The 20,629-nt window shown below is 43.6% G+C and overlaps 1 long non-coding RNA gene across 2 annotated transcripts; it reads right to left on the reverse strand.

Moving 5' to 3' along the window:
* Nucleotides 1-11,358: 11,358 nt before the first annotated feature.
* LOC115600425 lies at nucleotides 11,359-19,975 on the reverse strand. Of its 2 annotated transcripts, XR_003988949.1 has the most exons (4): nucleotides 19,935-19,975; nucleotides 16,059-16,149; nucleotides 12,971-13,101; nucleotides 11,359-11,426 (listed from the first exon to the last, which is right to left on the reverse strand). It is a non-coding gene; the product is annotated as an uncharacterized LOC115600425 (long non-coding RNA). The 2 variants fall into 2 exon arrangements; XR_003988948.1 differs by lacking the exon at nucleotides 16,059-16,149.
* Between the last annotated feature and the right edge of the window lie 654 nt (nucleotides 19,976-20,629).

Raw genomic sequence — 20,629 nt, forward strand, 5'->3', positions numbered from 1 at the left:
GTCACTCCCGCCCGGTTATCCCGGGGCGGGAACCGGGGCCGCGCACGCGCGCGACGGGAGGTGTGGCGCGCGCCGTGTGTCGCCGCGGCGTCGGGGCGGCGCCGCCATCTTGTGTGCCTGCGGCCTCCTGCCTTCTGCCCGCTGTCTCACGGCACCCGTGGGCCCGCCGTGGCCTCGTTTGACTGCCCCGCCTGAGCCCCAGCACGGCACCGCCGTCCTCTTCCGTGTGCCGCAGCCTCCGTGCCCCGGGAGGCTTGCCAGCCCGCCCGAGAGGCTGAGCGGCCGGAGCCCGTGATCTGACAGCCCCGCCACGGGCCCCTGGCAGCCCAAGGACCTCACCGGAGCCCCTGGGAAGGTTTCCTGGGTGCCTCGCCGGGAGGCGATGGGTCTGCAGCACGTCCCCGGAGGGGGCTGCGCTGTCAGGGCACAGCAGCTGTGTGAGTGGGACCCCCCTGCAGAGACACGGGGTGTTGGCACAGCTCTCTGCCCTGTTCTGCAGAGTCTCAGTTGGAGAGAAAATGCTGCGTATTGGGGTTTGGTTGGTTTGTTTGTTTGCTCGTTCAGCCCTGCTTCTGCTCCTGGCTGCTTTGCTGCTTCCACACACCTCATGCAGAGCAGCGAGAAGGGGGAACCTCTGACTCACAGACTTGTTTATTTTCTCTCCAGTGCTCGTGTTTAGAGTTTGTCAGTATAAAAACTGACTTTCTAAAATAGAGAATACTGCCTGAATTTAAAAAACACGTTCTAGTTTGCCCTTGTATCCCTTTTATCCTCTCCCTTGTGCATGCACTTTGGCACCCACGTTATTCCAGAACAAACGTTTATGGAAAGTGACTTTTGGGATTGCATCTGTAAATACTAAAACCACATTTTAAAGGGGTATGTGCTACGCATGACAGGTATTTGAATGCTCATCCACTTTAGGATCGAAAACAATTCCTCAAGACTTAAACAGGTACAACTTGCCACTATTTGAATAGCAAATACCAGTTTTTGAATGCAGGCAGAGAACATTCGTGACTGATACGTAGCATTAAAAACGAGGCACGAGGGAAAAATGAGGCAAACTTATTCAAACAGTGACTGCACTTGAAGGCATCAGGGCCTGCTCATGCATATTCAACTTGGAGAAAAAGGTAAATCCACGGCATAAATTACCTGTCACAGATTCTTTGCTCAGTTCCTCCCCTTTGCAGTGATGAGCACCGACTGAAGCGGGGGAGCGAGGTGAGACCTGCTGCCAAGTGGCAAAGGAGATGAGGAGCCAGCAGGAGTTGGGTCCCTGTGTGGGAGCCTGCAGGAGGGGGGGGTGCAGGGCTTACCCTTGTGGTGATGGAATGGTGAGACCCATCTGGATACAGAGCACAGGGTCACAAGGCCTGAGAGTTCAGGATCAGGATGAGAGCTACTGAAACTCTGTAAGGGAAGAAGGTTATGAGGAATGGAAGATCTTGCCAAAACCTGAAAGCAGGCAAAAAAGCAGATCTAGCAGAGTCTGAGCAAGGAGTGTGTGTGTGTGTGTGTGGGTGTCAGGACCTGTCAGAAACAAAATAGGGAAGCGGATGTAAGAAGCAACAATCCAATCTATTCTGATCCATTTTTATTTATATACTGCTGACGGAAAGCCCTCCGAATGCTTTCTGTTGCTTGGATGAAGATCCAATTCTATGCATGCATGAAATTCAAGAGAAAGCAAGAGGTGGTGGCAGACTGACGCAGCCCCTTCCCATGCCCCCCTCCCAGCCACCCTGAGGATGAGGAACCAGCAGGTTTGCAAAATCCGTCAGTACAAGGCTGAAAGGGAGCTAACACGGAAAGAAAAGGAATACAGGGAGTCTTAGGCTGGGCCAGCATAGAGGTGAGGGAGCAGCAGGGACACAGTGAGCCCCATGTGCAAAGCGATGTCAGGGTAGCAGTGGACTGGAGGAAGTTCCAGAAAGATGCTGGTGGTGGGTGAGAGGCTGTAAAATGTAGCAAAGTTGTGTTACCTTGTCAAAGGTGCATCGGTGCTGACCTATCTAATTGGGCACAAGTAGGTGTTTAATAACAGCACAGAAAGAGTCTGGAGGCAAACCAGGAGGGCAGCTGCTTAACACAGTGTTTCTAATTCAACTGCAGAGGCAATCCTCTCCAGCCGGCTTGCCTGTCTCAGCCCACACAACTGGCTGTCAAAGACCAAGCCACACCACTTCCAGCCAGTGGAATAATGGACATAATTTATTCACTCACCAGAACGTTTACTGGTTACATTTCACAGCCTTTCACCGGCTCATTTTCAGAGGTCCTGAGGACAGGATCCTCTTATTGAAGCAGGGAGATGACTGGCATCTACAGCACTCTGCTTCTGCTTTGCATTAGCGAGTTCCAGCCAACAAAACCAAAACCATGCACAGTATTTTACTCCTGTAGCAAAAGGAGCTCTAATACCCACAGCTGCCCAAGCACAGGAAGATTAAGACTGAGGTCTTTCATGCCACGCAGTCAGTCAGACATTTTTTCACAGGGTGCCAAAAAGGAGCGCCCCGTGTTGTGCCAAGCTGTGCATGACAGCATGGCAGAGGCTTTGCAGTTAGGAAATGCACCAACTGCTGGGATGGAAAATGCCTTCTGGCTTTTCCAGAGCCTTTGCCGAAGCTGATACCATCGAGAAACATTGGCTGGGGGAGGGGGGATGCAGAGAGTTCCTGTTTATGCATGGTGGCACTGCCACTTTCCATCTCGTTCTGCAGTGGCCATGAGACTGACTTGGACCTCCCTCAGACAGAACCTGTGTTTTTCCCTTGGCCTGATGAATAAATGAAGCCAGATGTTTCTACCAGTCTACACTCTGGCTCTGCAGAGGCTTTGCACACTCTGCTTTGCTGTCATTTGCAGGCACAATCCTCACTGTGTGCAACTGGCTGATCCGGAGCAGCTCAGGGCACATCAGGTTTTTTGTGCTTTTGCATGCCACTCTCTAGCTGTCTAGAGTGCTTATTCTGTCTGTTAGCTTTTCCATCACTGCAATATTCAAGTGCTTCCACCGTGTCCAGAACTCTTGCATAAAGACTTTTTTTTTTCCAGTAGGACAGACTCATTGCAATTATCTATACACAAACTGATCACTCATCTGTTGTTTTGTGTTCATTTGTGTCATAGCCACAAATTACTGTGCAAAAACCAGCTCTTTTAGATTCACATTATATTTGAACTCATTTTCACTTGCCTGAAACTGCATTTTCCCCCTAGAGTGCTTTTGCTTAAGTAAAAAAAAAAAAAAAAAAAGCAAAGCAACAAATCCAACCTTCAAAACATTAAATTAATTTGCTCTTTCTCTTACTGCAGTACCTTTTACTGAGCAAAGTCACCTTGGGCAACTAATTAGAGTCTCACTTTTCTCAGTAGAAAAATGGAAACAATACTATTTTTCCATCCTCGATATCTTTAGGATGGAAAATGTTGCTGCTTATTATTTATTATAATGTTTTACACCAGAATTTAATAACATAAAGCTCAGAACCTGAAGGGAAAATATAAAAACTGGAGGTGAGGAGAATACAGAATGCTCTTGTGGCTGTGTCTTTTGAAGAGGCTGGAAATTCCTTGTTGTCTGTTGAATAGCATTCGTCAAACACTCAGGCAGAGCTGGCTGAGTTGCTTTTGCACAAGGTCAAGAGAGAGCCAGAAAACAGATCAGATCTCACTTCAGACTTCCCCCTCGTTCTGCAGTTTTTCAGATCTGAGAAATGTTTTGTTATAGCAGTTTGATGAAGGATTGAGCTCACCTAACATTTAGAACTGTTTGGACCTCAGGTTTTGCTTCAGGTCTGACTCGAATGTTTTGTTTGTAGCATTGCCTTAGAAGAACAGCCAGGATCCTCCTTGAACATCTGTCCCTTGTTCTCTGTCTGGTGACAATCAGCACTCCCTCTGCATGCAGGCTAACAACCAGTATCTGCTCACAGGATGTTGAAAGTAGACATAACTAAACAATGTTCTGTCATTTGGGAGACAAAAGTAATATGCTAGGAACTCTTTTTTTTCCCCCCCTAGATCTGTATGTACTCTAAGCATAACATTGATTATCTGCATTACCTCTGTTAGGGGAATAAGATAGGGCCAACTACAGCCACCTGTCCTTCCCTACAAGCTTTCATCTGATTCAGACTTATGAAGAGAACAAACTTTACCTACACACTCCCCCAAACATGTGGCCTTCCTTTTCCCCTAGTAATGGGGTGTTGGGGTAAGATAGAGTGAAGGGGAACAGATCAGAGCCTGAAGGTGACAGAAGCACCATACCTGTTACCTTTTGCCTTTTCCTCTGCTGCTGTTGTCAAATTCTCCTCCTCAGCCCCTTCTGCTTCTACACTTCCTTCCTTATCAACCAAGCCTCCTCTTCAGCCTTGGACCCCCAGCTTTATATATCATTTGCCAGCAACACCTTATTTATTTATTTTTCACAAGTGTCAGAGCCCCTCTGGCATCCCCAGCCTGCAGTGCCCATCACACTCTCAGATCCCCAGGGAACAGCACGCTGCAGTGTTACCTGTAGGGCTCCTCGGGCTGCTTCTCAGACAGTGCTGCCAAGAAACACCACGTGCTTAACAATGATAATGCAAATTCTTCAGTGCACAGGTGAGTATTGACTGACCCATGTATTAGTAGGTTAAAATGGTACCTTTTTGTACAGCCACACGGAACCAGCATCTGGTACTGAAGCACCTTGAGCTGGTCTGTAAGGGAAGGCTGAATTGCAGAGGTTCTAAGTGTTGCTGAAAAAGACTCAGCTAGGAATTCCAAAATGTGATTTTCAGCATTGCATCCAGAGTTCTGCAAACTCACAGGAATTGCCTTTGTTCACTTAAAAAGAAAACAAAATTGCGTTTTTATGGAATAATGATACAGATGAAGGAAAAAAGGTGGCAAAAACAGACAAGAGAGCAGGAACTCCCCGGAGTGGAGCACAGGAGTGTTTCAGGCACGTTCTTTTCTCTGTGACTCTTTTCCCTATCCCCTCAGCACCCCCAACTCTGTGAGTCCTGAGCACAGCTGACCTTACTGAACACGTGAGATCTGACAGGAGCACAGCACACAGCAGTACGGCTCCAGGCTACTGCTTTTATTTTTGTAAGCCTGTATTCCTAAGAGCATGGTAACCAGAGTTAGGGATCAAATCCATGCTTCTTGCATAACTCCATAGAGTATTCCCCCTTGGCTGCCTGGCAAGAGATCAAACATCCCTCATCAGGCCTTTAAAAAAAAAAATAAAGGAAAGGGAGAAATATTACAAAGGGCTATGCCCACATGAGAAAAGCAACAAGTATTCTAACATGTCAATTTAACCATGCTCCTAGCTGGCACAAATTACTTTAATTTTAAAGTCAACACATACAAGACTCACAGAATCTGCAGCACTCTCAGACATCCAGCTTTTGGCTGAACCATCCCAGTTACCATTGTGTATTTAAAAAAACCCTCAGCGTGCCAACCCTTCTCTACTTTGTTTAAGATCTGAACCCCATTGCTGAGTCACTCTTTTCATTGCTTTAAGGATTTTAGGAATTGTCACACAGTAACTGATCCCTCTAGGTCAGTTGAAGAGGCTGAAGGAGCCAGCTACAAGGACTGGTTACCCTGTTAGCAAGTCATCATTAATGTAATTCTTCTGTTGATTGTGACCACCTCCATTAAGTGCATGCTAAATATTAGATCTTGTTTCCCCAAAAAATCTCAGTATTCTGCTGAAAATTCACTGCTCACCCCACACAGCTTTCAATGTGCTTTTTTCTTGTGGTTTGTTTTGGTTTGTTTGTGGTTTTTTTGTTTGTTTGCATTGGGGCTGGGGTTTTTTTGTGTTTGTTTTTTCTTCTGGACTTTTAATTCATATAGGAAAAAATATAGATGGAATTTTCAAGAACATTTCTTCCTTTTTTAAAAGTAGCTCTTTTAAAAATTCATGTTTTTCAAATCACTTATATTTAAACTGGGAACTTTTAATAGTATTGTATCAGTTTCCTACATTAGCTTCAATGTTTTAAAATGCACATTTTAATGCTTCAAGACATAAGCCATTGCTGGATGCAAATTAGGGGATTTCTGAATATATCTGAAAAGTTAATGAAAAGAGAACCATGAAAAGAGATGCAAGACCCTACATTAAAGATCAGAGTTAAACAGAACTGGAGAGAAAGCTGTTCTATTAAAAGCCTACTGAAAATATTAGTGTTTATTAAGAACCTTCTGACAAATGTGTGTATAAATAGTGACAGCAGGACACTTAATACATTTCAGGACAGTCTGTTTCCAAACAGAATAATGAGCAGTAAAAGAAAAAAAAAAGCTTTCATGAAATAATTAATTTTAATTATTGTCACCATTACGACTCAGTCCTGTACCATTTAATTGTACTTTTGACATTGTCTCCTAGAAACACATTTCAGAAAATTAAGTAATCTGTGGTAAAGAAAAACTGCACTGAAAAAATGTCTTTAATAAAAACTTGTTCCTGCAGAGTTAGTTCCAAATTGGAATTTTTTTTCATCTTTTCAAATATAAAATCTAAATCACAGAAATCAATATTCCCTGGGAATGAGACTCACCCCTGTGAGAAGTTCATCCAAACTCTTTGCTGTCACTTGCAAGCTCTTATTTTAGGATTTCAGTGGGTGTTCAAATGGCTGGGTATTGTAAATAATAGATTATTTGATTAAGTTGTTGAACCAAAAAATTAAATTCTCTTTTTTTCTGCAGTCAACCCCAAACCACTGTTTTCTGTTTATTTGGTAAATAATAAAAACTCTATAGTTTCAGGGTAAGTTATCTGCTATTTGTTTAGTTAGGACCAGCTTTAGCTCTGCCATCTTTTTCCAGGTATACACAATAAAACCAAAGAACTGGATTCACAGAAAAGCCTAGACATTACCTTTAGAGGTGTTTTTCCAATTTCTACTCATCTGTAAGAGTAAATATAGTAAAAACTTGAAATTCTTACCTCAAGTTTTTTCTGTCTGAATGAGCAGTTATACCTCTTCCAACTACCTGTTGCAACTGCATGTTAAACATTTCCATTATTACTCTTGCATTTCAATCTTTCAGATGCTTTCTATTGCTGTTAAATATTCAAATGAAGTTACTTCATTTCAAAGCTTACCGTATCAGGCTATTGTAATTCCTCTGTTCTGCAGGCCACATTTCTTGGTGGTCCTTAAAATTATGCCATATTAAATGCTTTGTAATAACTGTGTACCAAGGTGCCATGTTAATTTCACAAGATTTTTTTCCTCTAGAAACATGAATATATTTTGCATTTGTATTGGAACATCAGGTCCCTACTTAATTCTAAGACTGACAGATAAAATCTTTCTTTTCATTTACAAAGCAGTAGTATATATATCTCCCACTTCAGACTTTATAACTCCTTCCTCCATTTTACAGACATGTGAAAAGGCAAAAATAATACTGTGCAACCCAACACCCATTTTAGCAGTACCTTTGTCATTGCTTCATACTGAAACAAGTGCAGTTATTTAATAAATATTTCTAAGCATACTTCTATGTGCTAGCTAAACTGAATAGCTCAGTCTTTTGAAAAATACAGAGGTTGTGCATCAATAACTTTTCCAGATTTTAATTTTTTCCCCTCTTCTTGGGAGAAGAAAAAGAACTTAGAACACCAACACCACCCCCCAAAACCAAACCAAAACAAACCCCAAAACAACTAACCAAAGAGCCCTCACAAGTCTGGGGAGTTTCATACAAACCTAGTGAGCAGGAAGCAGGTGCACCTTATGCTCCAGTGTTTAAAGCCTCTTCCCTGAGAAATGGGTTCTGTTTGTGCACGCCTGTAGCCTGTGACACCATCCAGTTGTGGTTCATATGAGCATCCTGACCAAGATCTGCTGGACAGAAGGATGACAGCTGCATGATGGGGAAGGGCTCACCTCTGTCCTTATCACCTTATGACTTCACCTACAACATCCAAACAATGCATTTTAAAATGCATCAAAAATAAGTATTTTGTCATTCTAGAATGCTTTCGTCATTGTTTTTAATGCCCCAAACGCCCAGTGAATGCATCTCAAATTCACAAATAATTTTGCATTGACTGAATGTTTTATTCTGGCAAATAAGCAATTTATGACAAACAATTCACTGCATCCATTACAACATGGCCTTTGGTAGTAAGTGAGCACATCCACTAAAAACAGACAGAAACCAAGAATTTAAGACAGGACCACAGCCAAGCTTCTAACCTCTCAGAGCAGGCTGAACTTCAAAAAGAAAAGACTTTTTCTCAAATCTATGTGTATCATGAACATGCCCTTGAATTTCATAGAATCATCAAAGAATCATAGAATGGTTTGGGTTGGAAGAGACCTTAAAGATCACCTAGTTCCACCCTCCTGTCATGGACTGGGACACCTCTCACTGGAACAGGTTGCCCCAAGCCCCTTCCAGCCTGGCCTTGAACACTTTCAGGGATGGGGTATCCACAACTTCTCTGAGCAACATTTCTGCCTAATGTCCAATCTAAATCCACCCTCTTCCAGTTTAAAGGCATTATCCCTTGTCTTACCACTACATGCCCTTCTAATAAGTCCCTCCCCAGATTCCCTGTAGCCCCTTTAGGTACTGGAAGGCCACTATAAGGTTTCCACTGAGCCTCCTCTTCTTCAGGCTGAACAATCCCAAACTCTCTCAGCCTTCCTTCATAGGAGAGCTGTTCCAGACATCTGATCATCTTCATGGCCCTCCTTTGGACTCATTGCAAGATCTCCATGTCCTTCTCATGTTGTGGGCCCTGGAACTGGACACAGCACTCCAGGTGGGGTCTTCAGAGTAGAGGGGGAAAATCACCTTCCTTGACCTGCTGGCCATGCTGCTTTTGATGCAGGCTGGGACACAGTTGGCTTTCTGGGCTGCAGGTGCACATTGCTGTTGCATGTTGAGCTTTTCATCAGCCAACACCTCCAAGTCCTTTTTCTCAGGGCTGCTCTTGATCAATTTTCCACCCAGCCTGGGACTGTGCTTGGGATTGCCTGGAACCAGGTGCAGGACATTGCACTTGGCCTCATTGAACTTCATGAGGTTGACAAGGGCACCTCTCTAGCTTGTCAAGGCTTGAATTTCCTATTGAATGCAGAGAGCCAAGGCTGAGCCCAGAAATCCTATACATTTGTTTGAGGGGGCTTCTCTATCTATTTTTGTCCAAGTATTTTGCTGCCAGGAAGAGGCACTGAGCTGGATTGCTACTGACAAGCTGCATCCAGCTCTGAAGGGTGAGACAGCACAGCCTCCTCTGCCAGCAAAGCCTTGGGGTGCTCCTGCCTTTAATTGTCAGGTGGGGATGTGTCTGTGGATGGTGCAGGGGACTCACTACAGACTTGACCTTTCAGGCATGCAGGGAAGTAGGCTAAGCAGAGAGATGGCCAGGACATGTAAGTCAAACAGCATTAGGAGCAAGAAGCTGGGTTGTAGGGAAAAGAGTCAAAGGAATCAGGACCTTCATAAAAAAACTGTGGCAGGTGGGAAAGAATATCTGAAAGGATCCAAATACATAAAGGAAGAGAAGGAATTTTGGAAGGTACCTCAACATGAGGTACAGAAGTGAAATGGAAATACAAACCAGCTACAAGAATATTCCTTAAAATTCAGACTGGCCTGGCCATGGTGGCACCAGTCTTATTTTGCTGACTGGCATTTACAACTGAGAGCTCCTGATCTCATTTTGGGCTTTATTCCCTATAGTCATGCAACTTGTGGCACAATACCCCACCCTCATCTCTCTCACTGCAAAGTACTTTGTATTCACCACTACCCTAGAACTACCAGAAAAGCAACGCAGATGTCTCACAGAGTGAAATCTAGGTTGCTGCTAAAGTCAATGGGAGTTTTACACTCTGACTTTGAACTCATGTAGTGAACCCTTGCTTTTAGCTGCACAGAGCTTGATTCTTACCCATAAAGAGAGGAAAAAAAACTTTAGTTTTTCAGGAGCCTACTGAACAAACAATCTGCTAGCTACAGCATAGCTGCTTAAGTGGGCCAAATTCCAGTCAGGGCTACCTGCCAGTTCAGATGAAGCAGCAGTGACACCACTGGAAGTGGCAACAAGGATGAAGAGGGTTAATTAGCATGGTGGGTGGTAAAAATGCCAGCAGTTGCCAGAACATCATCTCCACTTGGGAAATGATCACAGTAGTTCCCGGGGTTCATCTGAACCAGCACTTAAAGTGATGAGGTAGTTTTTGTTCCTACTCCTCTTTGGAGAAGCAGCCAGGCCAGCCAAACTGTCACATTATGAGCTCCTCCTTTTCCTCTTTAAATATATTTGTGTGGAAGCAGCAGGAGCTTGGCCTTGAGGATGTACCATTACCTTCATAGAAGGGAAGGAAATAAAACAAGTTAATGCTAAAACAAATATTATCACATCCAATATTTTATAGGCCTGTTTTGTACAGCTTGATATAACACAGTTTTTGTCCTGTATTCTATGCTGTGAAAAATGCAGAACATACCTTATGGAAGAATTCCCACTGCCACTACAACTGCAGCCTCTCAATTTCCAGAAGCTTGGGACTGTACATCCATCACCTACATGATGCACTAGTGCCAGGCTTGCCTTAAGAAACAACTACTTTTATTTAGCTCCTCCTGAAAATTAAATTTGGTTCACTTTTTAAACTGACTGGCTTCATTCTGCAACCACCAGAGTCAAAGAATAAATGCTCTGTCACATTTTTTCATTACATGAAAACCCGTGGCATATCAACAACAAAGTGTTATCTGCATCTGAAAAACTGGCAAAAGGAGGTGAATGGTAACTTCCAGCTGATGCTCTGGCTGGGCAAATTTTTGTGCTTGGCTTGAACACACTAATTCCAAAATTACTCCTTGTGCACCTGCTTGCCTGGAGCAGCTTATAGGATTGGGGTCAGAACTACAGCTACCAGGGGAAGCCTCTCCCTCAACCCTGCCTCCAGTTTTTTATCATTGTCATACTTACATCATCTTTAATAGCAGTAATGCAGCCTGATCTTTCTAAACTATCATAGCAGTAGAAGGAAAAAAATCAAAATGCTTGTCTGCTCTCTCCTTCTTTGAACCCTCTTTGTTTAAAAAAAAAAATTGTTAGGTGTGATGACCTCTGTGAGAGTGTCATATTTATTTTGGCAGATTTGGCTGCTAATCTCTATCTACGAGGCCTGAAAGACATTATCTGAATTTGCAGTGTCTCTCTATTAATAATCTGTTTGTTATCTTAATAAATATTTGTGAATTGCTTATCTGACACAGATGACATGTTTATTACTACAAATATTCTTATTGGCCATGATTCACATTGGTCTTTATTATTTTGGACAGTTTTCATTTATCTGTAGGCAGCTCATGCTGTTTTTTATATTCTGTCACAGTTGGTTGTGTTTTGTCTTTTTGTGCTGTCTCTGTAAAAAAAAATGAGAGCACATTAGAAATTAAAAAACAATGACAATGTTTCCAACACCATCAGTCTACCACATCCCTCCGGCAGTAATTTAAATGTGTATGAAACAAGAGTATAAACCTGAACAGATAGGAAGCTTTTAAACAAATCCTAACTTAAGATCCTACCTTAAGACATCATCAAAGAACTCTGATTTAGGATCCAGACCTGCAGCTAAGACAAGAGTCAGTGAAAAGACTGGCATTGTCTTTTTGACCAAGTCCTAGGTACCTATGTGCTCCTGCACGGTGTCATCTTTGGAAAGAGGACTCCATTTGCTCAAGTGGCCTTGATCCCTTTTTCAGGTATGTGATGCTGTCCTTGTTCCTCAGTAGTGCACATGAGGAGATCTAAATACAGCTGGAGCAAAGATCTGACACTCCCTGCTACAGGGTGCTGTGAACGATAAGAATTCAGACAGGCTCAAGGTGAGACCGTACAAAATGATAGAAAACTACTGAACATTTTTTGTCTGTTTGTTTTTAATGCAAGGGTATCACCTCTGGTTCAGGAAGTATCTTTGGAAGCACATGTTGGGAAAGCATTACTTTGTGCTGCTTCCACTAGAATTCTCTTTCCTAGGCATCTGACTTTCATTATTTATATGCTCTGAAAATCTTACACAGTGGGCTTTAACCTAACTTTCAGTTTTTGAGTCTTCCTTTTAACCATATTCAGCTTGTCTTTATAACAAGTATTGAGTCATTCTCTTCAGTTCACTGAGACACCCTTCAGATACCTCCTGCTCTCACACCTTTCTGCTACCTTCATTTCTCTTCCACAGCTTCTGCATCCACCTTGCCTGCAGACCAAACATCAGCCTTGCCCCTGCCTCAGTACTCAATATATATACAATGTACCCTGTGTATTAAACTCATTTCAAACTGGTTTTCTCTCCCCACCAACCAGCCACTACTACTGCTTCTGGTTCCTGAGCCCTCCCTCTCTCCAGGGACAAGACCCCTTATCCTTTGCCATTTCTCTCTCCACCTTCCCAAGGTAAGTGCTGCAGAGAGTGCTGCAGAGGGAAGGAGTAACTGAACTGCATCTCTGCATGGGATGGAAAGAAGCAGCAGTGCTGCTGTGAGCTTCTGGCATTTTTTTCCCCTTCTCTTTAAAATAAGTGTAGTGTTTGAGAAGACATTTCCACTCACTATCTGAAAATGTCAGCTACACTGCTTTTACTTGGAGGATGGGCAAATACAGTAGTCAGCAAATCAGCGAGGAATTTCTCTCTGGCCAAGATGAATACTATAATTTTTCAGCTGACTGCCTTGTCACTAGATTGGCTTCAACCATTGATAAAATCCCATCAGTTGTGAAGAAATTCACAAGACAGGATGGCTTGCATCCAGGGTTTAACCTTACGTTAAATGCACACAACACAAAAACTAGACCTGTGATCTGCCACCATTTGACCTATCTCATGCTCTTTACATCTGGGCCTCCCAAACCAGAGTGGTCTTTTGTGTCCTTTGCAAGAAGCTGTGTAGACAGAGGTCTTACTGTATGGAATCAGTTGCAGGAATGTGGATGGTGGTAGCCATCTGAAGTAATTCTGCTATGCTCCTCAATGAAGAATCTGTTTGTTCTGTTGGTTTTGAGTCACAGGATCCTTTTTGTCTCTTCATTTGCTCCTTGAAATGTTTTGCAGATGCCAAAATAGAACACAGAAATATTTATCACAAATCAGTGTGTCTAAACACAAGGGATTCTGTCTGTAAGCAGATTTAAAGGCAAAGGTTAGCCCAAGCAGAAGCCTGACCCCATAAATAATGAGCAGCAAGAAACAGGAATACAGCTGAGCAGCTACCAACAAATGTTTGGCCTGCCTCTAGCTGGACCACACTGTACATAAGTAAGTCTGAAGGATTACCTCCAAAAAAAAAAACCAAAACCTGATCAGTCACCTTCAAGGAGACAAAAGCTTTAGGACTAAAAAGCTCTTTACCCTAGTGAAGAACAGTATAAATACTCGTGGCTGGAAAGTAAAAAGGATACATTCAAACGAGAAAAATATTCCAACTTGTCAACAGTGACAGAGATTAGCTGTAGTAAAAAGATATCAAGGAACAAGACAAATACTTTACTTTTTACTATCTTCACAGTGGTACCTGAGGCATTTCTGGAGATAACATTTTTCTTAAGCTCACGTTCCAGGTTCTGTAGCTGCATGAGATTATACAGCATGTTGTACGTCAGGCCAGAAGCAATATTGATTTATCCTGCCCTTAATTTCCCTGAGAAGTCAGCATCTGCTTACCCTTCTTATGTAACAGGAGCACAGACCCAACAAGCCCCACTTTCAAGGTGAAATGAGATGCCATGGGGGGGTCTGTAGTCATAGAGCAGTAGGAGTTGGCAGCAGGGCTTCCTCTGCACAGAATGAAGGTTGGAAAAATCCTCTGGTGTCTTCATTCTTAGTCCTGTCCCTAAAAGCCAGGTGGCATGGTCTGCAGTCCTACCTTCTTTATACTGAAATCTGCAACAAGGTGAAATCTGTGTCTCCTGTTGGGGCTGCTGAATTGTCAATTCATACTGATACCACAAAATCAGAAGCAAAGGGAAAATATCTTGTTCTATAAATCAAATATAAAGAGCTGAGATGTAATAAGGACAAATACTTCAGTTTCTTTCAATGCTTTTTCTCTTTCTCTTCAATGGAACACAGCTAAGCTGACATTAATATTTTAAAACAGCTGCTCATCAGAAAAATGGTATAATTTAGCCTTAGCTGAAATGTATACTGTATGTTTTTTGTTTTCTTGACAGCACTTAAACTCTGCCATTGCAAAAATACCTTCTAATTAGAGTATGAGTTTAGACATTGTTCCATTTCTCCTTTGTCTCCTTTGTTTTTCCTATTTTTTTTTCCAATTTTGCACTTTAGCAAGGTCAGATCACAGAAACTTGTCCCATCAAAAAATCCCCATGTAATTCAGTGGGATAAGATTAGGAAAATATACCTCAAAAATATTTTTTTTCATTTTACCACGGTATTTACAAAAGACTGAACAACTGTCATTTCAAACAAAAACCTGGCTGATTCTGAAGAAAATGTCTCTCTGTAGCTTTTACTCTCTAGAATTAATCAATTAAGTGGTCAAAGATTAATTTCATGAAAAAGACAGAAGATAATGCAACATTTAGCAACACTAAAAGGGAAAATACATTCTAAAGAGAGACTTTCATTCCTTATTTGCAGTAAATAAAGCAGGGCTGCAATAGCACAGTTCAAATACAGTCAAGGTTTTAAAATGTGCCCAAACCACATAGCTAAGGCTACAATACAGAATTTGTACCTTTTTCCCCATGAGCAGCTGCTTTAAAATATTTATATGTCATTCTCAATGTACTCCACTGAAAAGAAAGAAAGAAAAAACCCACTACATTAAATGAATCTGAATTATTTGTCCTTACCACACTTCAGATCTTTATGTTTGATTTATAGAACAAGATATTTTCCCTTGGCTTCTGATTGCATGTTGTCAGTATGAATTAACAATTCAATAGCCCCAGCACAGGAGAGTTCACCTTGTTGCAGACTTCAGTTTAAAGAGCATAGGTAGGATGGCAGACCATGCCACCCAGCTTTTAGGTGCCTCACTGAGGCAGAGGATGCCAGAAGACTCCTCCTCCTGCCTTTACTCCATCCTCATCTCAGACAGAGGAAGCACTGCTGTTGACTCCAGTGCCTTCTAATCACAGAAAGACACCTCAGTGGTGTCCAGTGGGACCATGGGCAATACACTTTACTTGGTGTTAGCTTCATTTTACCCATCTGTTTATCAGGTGTAAGCAGATAGTGCCTTGGCTTAGACTCAAGATGGTGAAACAGCTCTCATCGATCTCCATAGTTATGGATGAGGCCTTAAGTTAAAGCAGCCTGAGTGAAAGAAGCCTTCAGTAGATGCAGATTTTTTTTTCCCCAGCCATGAATTATGCATGAGCACATTGTGATTGTCTTGATTCTATCCTCTATTTTGAAATTATTCATCTAATTCCTGCAGAATCTATTTGGTCTGTAGGCTGTTTGCAAGCAGTTCTGAGACTCAAGCAACTGCTAACTTCCAGGTGGGACTGTGAACACCCCATCTACCCCCAGAAATCAGAATGGCAATACAAGACTCTGATTCTTGCTTCTTTTTTTTTTTTTCTCTCTTTTTATATGATTTGTGTTATGCTTCTTCGTGCATCCTTCTAAAGACCTGGATGAGAATGGATCCAGTGGGAAATGCAGGCTGTGGGGTTTTCATTCAAGAGTCTGCAATGGTTCTGAGAGGGACAGGAAGAAGGGGAAAATGGTTGGTTAGTTGAGTTGGCCAACATTAAATCTGCCTTTCCTTGAGCACTTACTAGCTGACCTTGAATAGCAATAATCTTTGTTATATTCAGCTGTGCTTGTACCAAATTCACCTTCTCCTAAAAGGAAGACAATAGAAATGCATGTCTTAAACAAGTATAAAAAACCTCATCATAAGCTCGTAAGTTTACAATAATAAGACCATAAAATCATAGCTGGGAACATCAGCTATATGAGCTGCATCTCAAACTGGTAACTTGGGATGCTGAATTACCAGGAGAAAGTTGTTACCTTGCAAAGCCTGAGCTGGGGAAGGTGGAGGAGGATGGGGTCAAATGCAAGAAATGGAGAGAAGACTGCCTGGGTTTGCTGTGAGGAGCTCCTGTGAAGGAGATGGAGTATAATTGAGAGGAGGGAAATGCCTTGAACAGAATTTCAAACAGAAAATCAAGCGAAGTCTCTACCTGCTAAAAGGCTGGAGCGATTTGTTGGCATCAAGTTTCAGTGAGCTGTTGCAAATTAAAGTGGGATTAAGACCTCTCAGCAAATGTTACAAGAACACTGCAGGGAAAATTTGTCTGCAGATGAAACACCTGAAGATGTTACTACCTTCCCTATCCTGTATGCTTATTAGTATACCCGTATTTAAGAATTCAGTCTCCTCTGACTGAATTAAAGATCTAAATAAATATTAAACTAAATCATGTTGCATTAGACCTTTCCATTAAATCTTAGGGCTTGACTCATTTACATTTGTTTTGTTTTTATAATGCATGCTTATTTTAATTACTACTGCTGCACTTTATTTTTAATTGTCTGTGCAATGCCCAAGCACCTTGCTAAGTGGATAAGGGAAACACTTTATTCCATAATAACATAATTAATCCATTATTATTCATTATTATTTTTTTTTTCTGGAATGGACTGAAAAGAATCATGCCTTTGAAAAATACAATACCAACATATTATCTATGGCAAAATAATTAAAACATATTCATACTTTCCTTATCTTCACTATTGTTTTGCTCTAGATATCTCTCCTAAAGAGAGAAGCAGAGCATTTAATGACATGAAGATTTGACTAAATGCCAAAGAAATTAAAAATTAGATAACTTTCCCCCGTTTTCCTGCATGGCCTTGGAAAAGTCATTTAACTACTCTGTGTCCTTATTTCCCTATTTCTGATGGCTAAGGTCCACACACATTCTACAGAAGAGTAAAGCTTACTTCACTGTGCACTGCTTTGCAAATACTGTATGCTAGATATTGTGGAAAGTAACCAAAGGGACATAATGATGGCTGGATAAGAGAAGGTTCTTCCTAGCTGTGCAGGATTCTTGCTTACTGAGTGCTTACTTTGAGGTTGCTCCTGAATGCATACCTGGTCTTCACTGAATATTTTTATTATGGAGAATTATGCAACTTTATAACCTCTTGAAGCTTTGTAAGGAGATCCCTATTTAGTCTTTCATGTTAGGCACAAAAACATTCTGCTACATCTTCCTTTGGCACATGCTGTCTGTAGAAACCTGGATGGTCGGTGCTGGTCTTATCATTTGGTCCACCAGTCACTACACCTGCAAAGAAAACAACATTCCTTCTGATTTTTCTTGCCTGTTTGATTTTAGCTAACCAAACCATGACTCTGTTTAATTTATGACAAAGATTAATTAGTAGAAACTAGGCTAATGAGGCTGCTCAAGCAAATAAAAAGTGCAGAAAAAGTAAATAAATATATTTGGTCCACTCCACACAGTAAAAAGTCTTATCTTCTGACAGGCATTCAATGACCAAACGTAACACTTGCAGGCTGTTTTGCCCCAACCTAAATTACCCAAACCAGAATGATTTTTTTCATTTTAGTTATGAAGAATACATGCCATGCCCTTGTTGACTGCACCTGAATAGGCTAGTGCAATGTCTGTGCCCCTAATTTATTCACTGCTTTTCTCCAGCTGAGCTGGATGCAAAGGAACACGATGTCCACTGCAAAGACTGAACTCTGCACAAGGCAGACCTTAAGAATTGAAACAGACTTTTTTACTCTGCAAGACCAATAATCTCTGCCTGAAGTCTCTCCCAAGAAAGACAAGGTGGCTCTGTGTAGATACATATGTGAGCATACCCATAGCCATCTTTGGTTGTTTTCCAGAACATATTAATGGCAAAAGGATGTTAATTCCATTGGTGTCCCTGGACTCTGTTCCTGTGAGGCATGACTGAAATGATACTGCTCAGTGGTGTCTCTGAACAGAGAGAGCATACCAACACAATTCCCCAAATGATTACTTCCACTCTTCCCCCAGTATAATTTAGGTGTTTTCATCTCTCCTGTCTTTCTGTTTGTGCCTTCTTTTTCACAGTTCCCTCTAAACATCTTCCCACATGCTAAATAATGCCAATTCCTGCTCAGTCAATCCCCTGTCACAACACATTAATGACACTCGAAGCAATGAGATGGAGGAAGATCTCCCCTAAAACTTTCCAACAAAATAATTAGTGTGTGGGATTTGAATACTCTTACTCCATAGAGTTCACCCTAGGGTCTTTCCCCCAACACACAGTGGACATATGGCAATGCTTAACCATCCCCCAAAACCATCTCTAAGTGCTTGGAAGAGAACTTAGAACAGCACTTCATTTTTAGAAGGAGTCTGTGAACAGCTTCTAATCCCAGTAATCCTGTTTGCATCAGTTTACACTCCCAGGGCTACCTGTGAACAGAAAAGACTGGAAATACACCTTTCAGCTCATCTGAAACAGAGATGCTGCTTTCCATTGCTCAGTTCCTTACTTCAAAAAATCCTTCCTATGGTGCAGGTTTAGCTGACCTGAAAAGGCAAAACAAGAGTAGGTCTATGCTCAAAATGATCTTGTTTTGTGGCCTTGCACCTTTTGTATGCTCAGTTCAATCTGCTGACATCCTCACGTAAAACCGTATTTGACTTCTTGTTACATGTCCTGGATCTTCAGCACTCAAAGGTACTGGAAATGAAGCCTCTTTTTTACCTTTTACAAAAATCATTGGGGTAGTTCATGGATCAGCAGGAGTTTCTGACAGTAGGTTTACTTACTCAGGTTGCTTCTTGATTAATTTAGCATTAAGGATACACATAGTTTCTCAGACTCAAGGTTGTATGTTTGTAAACTCATAAGGCTGTGCACCAGGATGGACAAAGGAAGCTATTTCTTCAGAAATGAGCAAAACCTGCTTGGAGTCTTAGCAGCAAAAGCCCTGCCTGTCTCTGGTTACATGCACAGCCCTCACACCCACAGTATATCCTAGTTTACTTCCTAAGAACTACAGGACACCAAAGACTCAAAGGAGTGACAAACTTGCAAGGAAACAGCAGATTTTTCTAGCATCCATATTCCTCAGTTAACACCTTCCCTCGGGTTCAGGTTTAAGTCCTGCCTTCTGGATGCTAACAAGTTAGTGTGAAAACCAGGAGAGGCTGCTATCCACACAGCAGTCAAACCCAGCCACATTTCAATCACTTTGGAAAAATAAATAATATCACAGAATCACTAAGGTTGGAGACGACCTTCAAGATCATCAGGTCCAAGTGTAACCCTGCTACCACAACCACTGGACCGTATCCCGAAGCACCACATCCAAACGCTTGTGGAACAACTCCAGGGATGGCGACCCCTCCACCTCCCCGGGCAGCCCATTCCAGGGCCTCACCACTCTTTCAGCAGAGAAATTTTTCCTAATATCTAACCTAAACCTCCCCTGGCACAACCTAAGCCCATTTATTCCCGACCTATCGCTAGCTACTTGGGAGAAGAGACCAACACCGCATATAAAAAATCACTAAGTCACCTTGGAAAAAAGAAAAAAAAAGAAAAAAAAGGCAAGATTTAGACACTTAGGGAGGGGAGCGGCTGTCGGAGCGGGCCGGCCGGAAGTGCCCGGCGGTGCTCGGCAGTCACTGTCCTCTCTCGCCTGCCGCCGAGGATGCTCCTCAGGACCATCCGGAGTGAGACGGCACCTCCCGGACGTCCCGGAGCGGTTCCGAGGGGGGCGGGGGGGCTGGTGGGGGGGCAGCGCCTCGACAACTTTCCTCTCAGAACCACCAGCCACAGCCCGCGGCGGGACACGATGGGACACGACGGGACGGGACTGAACAGCACTCCCCGACCGCCCTCCGTGCCCCCCATTACCTCCCGCGCCTGCGCTGCCCGCCGGAGGGGTGTGGGGGCGGTGTTTCCGCATTCGCCCCTCCCCTCTGCCCTTCGCCCCGGCCTCGCCGTTGCGTGGCGGGGAGGAGCGGGGAGGACCGGACCGGGGGGAGGTTTCTTCCCTCCCCTTTCTTCCCTCCCCGCCCCTTCCCTCCTTCCCGCGCGTGCCCGTGGCGGCGCCGTTGGTCGCGCGTGTGCGCGTGGGGCGGCGAGGAGGCGCCTCCCCGCAGCCCGCGCCGCTGTCGGCGGAGCGGCCGGGCAGGGGCGGCCCCGGGAGCGGGTAAGCCGGGGCATGGAGAGCCTGCTGGAGAACCCGGTGCGCGCCGTCCTCTACCTGAAGGAGCTGACCGCCATCGTGCAGAACCAGCAGAGCCTCATCCACACCCAGCGGCAGCGCATCGACGAGCTGGAGCGGCGGCTGGACGAGCTGAGCACCGAGAACCGCAACCTCCGCGGGCAGCAGCCGGCCCCCGCCGAGCCAACACGGGGCCCTCCCCCGCCTGAGCAGCCCCCGACGCCGCCGCCGCCTCCGGGCCAGCCCGACTCGCTCCAGCACCACCAACAGCTCCCGGCGCAGCCGCCGCCGCCGGCGGGCAAGCAGGCACCGGCGGGCCCCGGCGGCAGCGGCCGGACTGCCGGCCACCAGCACCCCACTCCCCAGCCCCACCAGCACTCCA

The sequence above is a fragment of the Calypte anna genome, chromosome 1 (assembly GCF_003957555.1).
Source record: "Calypte anna isolate BGI_N300 chromosome 1, bCalAnn1_v1.p, whole genome shotgun sequence".
NCBI classification, from domain to species: Eukaryota; Metazoa; Chordata; class Aves; order Apodiformes; family Trochilidae; genus Calypte; species Calypte anna.